Source organism: Schistosoma haematobium, chromosome 3 (assembly GCF_000699445.3).
Source record: "Schistosoma haematobium chromosome 3, whole genome shotgun sequence".
Taxonomy (NCBI): Eukaryota; Metazoa; Platyhelminthes; class Trematoda; order Strigeidida; family Schistosomatidae; genus Schistosoma; species Schistosoma haematobium.
In genome coordinates, this window is record NC_067198.1 from 39,134,994 (window position 1) to 39,141,943 (window position 6,950).

A 6,950-nucleotide genomic window follows, 5' to 3' on the forward strand; every position below is an offset into this window, starting at 1 on the left:
TCGCTCCAGAAATGTATTTAATAAGTCTACATATATTGGTGTTATGGAAGCAATTATTATTATGACCAATTGTACCAGGCATTGTTTTACCGTACTTGATTGTTTTACTGTACCAAAGCACATACATCCTTCCGTTACTCGTGACCTTGCACGAATTCGGTTACGCTCAGTAACCACACTTGTAACGTGGAACGATCTCGGTATTCTTTCGATACCACGAGATCGCCAACAAATACATTTCGACTACAGCTATCAACTGCCTTCTGATATTTGACTTACGGGGGATCTCATCGGTTAACTGGTACGTAGTCTTCCTGTAGTGGTGATCATAGTCAATCGCGACTCGACGCCACACAGCAACAGAATGCTGAAAGGGTAATGAATAATAATTTCTAATGTAAAGTATTTATATTTATATCTCTTTTCGAATTACATACTTTGATAAATAGTTATGCAACATACTTATCTATCTGTCTGTGATATATTTATTCACTATTTAGGAAAATTGAATTATGAAATATATTTAGTGAAAGGCATCTAAAAATAAATCATGATAATAACATTAAATGATGAAATTTTCATTCTTTAAATCAACTGGCATAAATAGAATAATCATTTTGTTTTTGTTCTTTTAGAAACTCATAATTCAGATAAATAGTTCTATTTTACTTAAGACAGTACTTGTTTAAAAAGAGCCAGAAATTATGAAAGCTTAATCATTCTATGATGATTACGTGGACAATGGTATGTTAGTTAGTGTTTAGTTTTCAACCATTGTATTACAGGTTTAAATTTTATTAAATCTACTATAGTTAGAATTTAAAACATTAAGTTCTTGATAAGTGTAAAAACCTAGATCAAGCTGGATGATAATAAAAAATAAGCAGTCCTGTTTTACTAATAATGTGATCATAAGTATTTGTAGTGACTCACCTTTATCACGAGAACACGATTGGTTTATTGAAAACAATTATTATTATAACGAATTGTACCAGTGACTGTTTAATGTGCTCTTTGTTTAACTGTGCTAAAAACATCCATTATACACACTTTGATTGTGAACTCACGCGAATTCGGTTGCGCTCTGTAACCAGGCTTGTATCCTGGCACGATCTCGGTATTCTTTCGATACCATGAGATCGCGAGCAAATATATCTCGACTTGGTCCATTAACTGCCTTCTGATATTTGGCTTCCGGGGGATTTTATGGATATCCTGGGACGCGTTCCTTTGTAGTGGTGTTTATAGTCAATCTCGACTCAACACCACGCTACATATTCTTTAGATTTTAGTAGGTGCAAACCTTACTATTTACAGAACCAGTGACAGTTAATTAACTTCATTAATTGGTAGTTTATGAATAAACGGAGTCTACAACATTGTTTTATTCAAATAGGTAACAACTACCTCATTAAGTGAGATTTATGAAGGTATCTTCCTACTTTTAGGTATTTATTACATTGTGCAATTAGTCTTGATTGTATCTACTAGGAATAATTTATATATATATATATATATATATATATATATATATATATATATATATTCACTTAAGTTGCTCTTATTTATAAGAAAATTGTTTAACGGATATTTATTAGGAATTACCAACATGCAGACTTCACAGACGTAGTCACGCTTAGTTTGAGGTTAATGGCTATTTAAAAAAAGATATTGAGACACCTTATTAAAGTCAACTAGAAGTAATATAAATTCAGCTAGGTCATGCCGAAGTTATTTTCAGTTATTGTTTATTCCTTATCCCTTATAACTGTCATTAATATTGTCAAATTTACATATGCATTTCTGTGGTGTTTCTATGAACCAGTGATTCCTTTGTGTGTTGATGACTGCTTGATTTCTAATTCCAAATAAAATAGGTTTGTTCGTGCTCACCTAGTACTTCTTGGTTAAATTACATTATTTCTAGGATTCTCAGTTTGTACTATAATTCAAATACTCCTAATTATCACAGTATTGCATCATTTATTCTTGCCAATTAGATAACACTCCTTTCTTAATATAACATTGATTTATCTCAAAATTCGGATGTATGCTTTCCAAGTGAAGTATGAGTTTTGAAAATACTTTGTTTCGTTATATTTCTTTTTCTGTCAGATAGTGACTTGATCAACTTTCGTTTTGGTTTTTCATATTCTTAATAAGCAAAACGTTCAGCGACATGTTCAGTCACTTGTAAATATGAAATCCATAACTGTATTCATAGGACGGATTTTACACGGAGTTTCTGCGCACTTCCTCGGTCGATTATAAATTATTATCACAATTCAAGTTTCTTTCATTTGTGTACATATCCGTGACACTAAATAATTGAATACTTTGAAGAGTGTGTGTTTGGTTACACTTGTACCCCTATACTTAAATTCTTGTTAAACTGAACTTTGTTAAACTGTATACCTCATTTAACTGTGCTCTGGCATAATGTCGGATGAAAACGAGTGCATTCTATGTGGTACGTCACCCTGAATGCCTTGGTACAGAAAATGGTATCAGAACTCTGCTCTCCCTCTCAAAACAGTTGAAACTCTACTATGGCAAATGTGAGGGAAGTCCCACCGACTGCTATCATGTGCCACAAAATGTGCCAATAAAATGAAACGACAAAAAGCGGATGCCTAGAGCTTAAACCAGTTTAGCTGATTTAGAGAACCCACTTTGGAGAGTTGGAAAGCCCTAATTCCAAATCCTTAGTGAACATGAGATGAAGTGCCATATGGTGACTTGTTTTTGGTCACCAGTTACCGTGAAACAGGATTTCAAGACGTCCCTTTGTTGCTTACGGATTTAACCTCCAGTCCAAAGGTTAGGAAGATTTTCAGGTAAGTAAATTACCTGTTTTGGTTTGTGTACACTGGGAGCATCGCAGAACCTTCACAAACATGGTAAAAAATAATTACCAAGGAAATAATATACTTACAACTAACACTTATTCTGTTAACATTCAGTGTCTTCAGGTATGGAACGTTCTATAAGCACTTCTATAAGACCAGTAGGAACCTGCGCATGCTCTCACTCTTAATGGTGAGTTGTAAGATGCAGTAGAAAATTTTATGTATCTGGATAGCAGTGTGAGTAGTGGTGACGACGTATCAGATTGAAGATGCCACAAGTATTTGGAGTTTGTCAACGCTTTAACCAGTAACAAATAATATGAATCGGACCACCAAGTGAAATCAAAAGACGGAAGCGAGGAGGTTCGAAGATACACTTGACAGGTTATCAATATATCGTGGATCGACTGATCTAATCTTGCTAGCGATTGCAGGGGATGTTGAGCACGGCATTTTCACTCGTGATCTGGTGCGGATGCATGACCGCGAGCCTTCAGCTAGGTGAGTCCACTAAAACTAATGTGGTCAGCATCCCATGTCGAAGACTTACAGAGCTATCTATTTTGGGGATTTATTTAACACCACAAGATTATATCAACCTAGGCATAGCATAAGCAAGAGCGGATCATCACGTTCTGAGCCATCTTTTTGTGATATTATCCTGACTGTAAAGAGTCTTATTTAAGACATATCGGTGGGAGCATTTCTGATCTATGCTTTCAAAACCTGATTTCTCAGAGCTGAGAACGTTGGAAGACTGTCTATGTTCAATCACCGTCGCATCTGAAGGACCTCCCACACTCGGTGACAAAAATATGTTTATAATGCTGAGGTTTGGTGAAATGTGTTCGGCGATAATTTCCTTTATCTCAACATTTCAGAAAACTGAGTTTGATGATACAGACGTGCTGGGACGACGCCCCTAACCACACTTTAAGAGGCGATCTGATTTTGATGTATAGAATACTAAGAAATGTTTTTGGACCTGATATATCCTCTCTTTCTCTTCCTTCCAGATCAGGACAACTCAAAGGACATAGCGGGTAAGTAGAAAAGCCAAGAATGAACAAAATACCAGTGGCATACACGTTTTCACACCGAGTCATCAATTCTTGGAACCTGTTACTCGTGGCAGTGGTGTCAGCATCTTCAAATGACTCATTCAAAATAAGATTATACCCTCACAGAGATATACTGAAAAAAGAATAACATATACCGCAAACCTTCTGTTCTTACTGAACATATCTGATTCACACTAGTTAACACGACAGTGGTATTTTTCCTCGTTGAGTAAATGCCATTGTTTTGATCGTTATTATGTATCAAGATTACTGTTTTCACTTTAATTGAATTTATTTCAGTTAAAGTATTCGATTACAGTATCGTTTCTGCTTCCATATTAGTTTGTCGTCGGTGTTTCAAAAAGAGCAGTGATTTTGTACTTGTTGTGATTATTCTTGCTTTTGTGTAATTATTGCATCAAAAGCATTCTTGGTCTAAATCAAAGTATTTTAGTTAAGGCTTGAAATCTTGCTAAAGTTTGTCATGAAGTACCCTTTTACTCGTTGACTGACACTGTGTCCATACTGCGATCGTAATGTGTTTTACACCTTAAGCTGACTAGAATGGTTGGTAGTACTCACAAATGTGGACAACCAAACTGTTTGTTCCCAGTGGAAGAAGGAATGCAGCGTGATGAATGCAAAAAGTGGTTCCATAAGATGTGCACCCGTTTAAGTCCCACTGCATACAAAAGATGTTCGAAGCCTAAATCACATTGGCTCTGCATGTTTTGCTGTGCAAATAAGACGTTACTAATACAGGAGGCTATGAGCCTATTGGCTTTGGCCTGTAAGAGGAACGATGGAGCATGCGCTGATAACATGAGCACTGACAGTGATGAATGTGTCAGTGTAGTACGTGCTGTTACGAGACGCCGTAAACAACCAACGTTGGCCGACGGAAAAGTGAAATCTCCGTTAACATTAACGACGGGGGTAGTACCACCTGATACTGACATTGGTAACCATGCACCCCTAGTGGAAACTGAAGGTCTGGATAAAACCGTCGCTGCTCCAAATAGTCCCAGTGTCCTGAGGGATGAAAAATGGACTACAGACGGAGAAAACGAAATAAAAAGAAAAGGGCTGTAGGCAGTACGCATATGGTTAGCAAGTCGCTAAATGCATCACCAAAATCTGACCCACTGCCAAAATCTGATAGTAGGAGAGAAACCCATCCTGGCGTGAGTGAGAAGAAGAATCTAATCTCATCGAATATTATTGTGAGCAAATTACTGGAGTCAAACGACCCTGATAGAAACTTGGTTAGTCCATGACTTAGACATCATACCAGAATTATTCAGATACCATTATCCCAGGAGTGATAGACATAGATGTAGAAAAATATGTGGCTTCCTGTTATATATAGTCAATAATATTAATATCCGCTGGTCTGCTAGCGAATCCCATGATAGCGGTACTTGTGAAATCATTAGCTGTAAATAAGCTATCGGATGTAGTACATTTATGCTCGATGTCATCAATCGCAGCCCGATCTGCTCAGCTGATGACTTTATTTTAGAGCACATTCATCTTTGGAGTGCAAATACCAGATGCTTGATAATAGGAGACTTTAATGCACCTGATATTAGTTGGACTGAGATGACCACGAAAGTATCTATAAACTCCTTTGATAGTAGGTCCCTGGTAAAAATAATTGAGCATGCACTAGTGCAGCATGTATCCAAACCCACACGTTTTGGTGCTAACCAAGGTTCTTCTCTGTTGGACTTGGCAATCACTTATGATACTGAGGATATTGTCGACCTAAATAGTCTTCCGCCATCAGTGAACAGCTATCACGCTGTTTTGTCATTCATGTTTAGAACTAGGGACATGGTATACGATCAGGTTACACCCAGCCCAAATGTATGGAAAGCTAACATATCAGCCACTCAGGAATACACTGCTAAGACAGATTGGTTTGTAGATATTAACTTATCAGTTGAAGAAGCATGGTCTGTATTTAAAGGTAAGTTTAGTTTAGTTACGTCCCCGTTCATACCATACCTGGTACCGCGAAGACCGAATAACAGTCCACCATGGAAAACGAAGACAGTCAGGAAACTCCTTAGAAAAAGGAAGAGGCACTGGAATATGTTCATCTCTACTGGCTTAGAACAATACATATCCAGTTATTGTAAGATTAGGAATGCCTGTAAAGTGTTAATAAGTAATACTAGACGATCATATGAAAAACGATTGGTTAGGGATTCTAGATATAGTCCGAAACGGTTGTTCTCGTATTTGAAAAGATGAACTTAGAAAAGCGATGGAATTCCACCACTTTTGATACAGGAAAATCCGTTAATCTTGGCAGAAAATGATACCGAAAAAGCTGAAGCTTTATCGGAATATTTCAGTAAAGTGTTTTTTATCGGTAATGAAGAACGACCAACGATTCACTGTGATCGCGGCGGCTCGCTGATGGACCCTGTAGTCATTGCGAAAGGTACTGTTTTAAGGCTACTTCAGTGTCTCAAACCTGATAAGTCCAGTGGTCCTGATGGTACTCATCCTAGGATTATGAAAGCCCTATCAGATGAAATTGCTGAACCATTAGCGACACTGTTTGACGTGTATCTAAGGCAGTCGAGACTGCCAAGAGACTGGAAAGACACTATAATAAGTCAGGTGTATAAGGCTGGGAATACGGATTTAGTTAGTAACTATAGACACGTTAGTTTAACTAGTGCAGTTGTAAAACTGCTGAAAAAAATCATACGAATATCTGTTATAAACTATGTTGAAAGGGCATAATCTTTTCTCCAGGGAACAACATGGTTTTTGGAGAGGCCTATCATGCTTGACAAATCTTCTCATTGGGCCGCTGCAAAAGATCAGAATATTCCTGTGGATGTGATCTTCATAGATCTAAGTAAGGCCTTTGATAAGGTTTCCCACTCTGGTCTTAAATTCAAACTGGAACGTTTTGGAATCCATTATACAATCGTAGATTGGATTAGTAACTTTCTGCATGACAGGAGACAAAGATAAGAGTAAATGGAGCTCTCTCCTCGTGGTTACCTGTAAAAAGTGG

General features: G+C 37.2%; 1 protein-coding gene across 1 annotated transcript in view; it reads left to right on the top strand.

The window, feature by feature from the left end:
• The window catches only part of MS3_00005743 (uncharacterized protein), a 31,058-nt gene extending 26,987 nt beyond the window's left edge, over positions 1 to 4,071 (top strand). Inside the window, exon 2 of the mRNA XM_012945849.3 lies at positions 3,866 to 4,071. The gene's annotated coding sequence lies outside the window, so the exon portion shown is untranslated. The remainder of the gene's footprint in view (positions 1 to 3,865) is intronic.
• Positions 4,072 to 6,950: the final 2,879 nt, after the last annotated feature.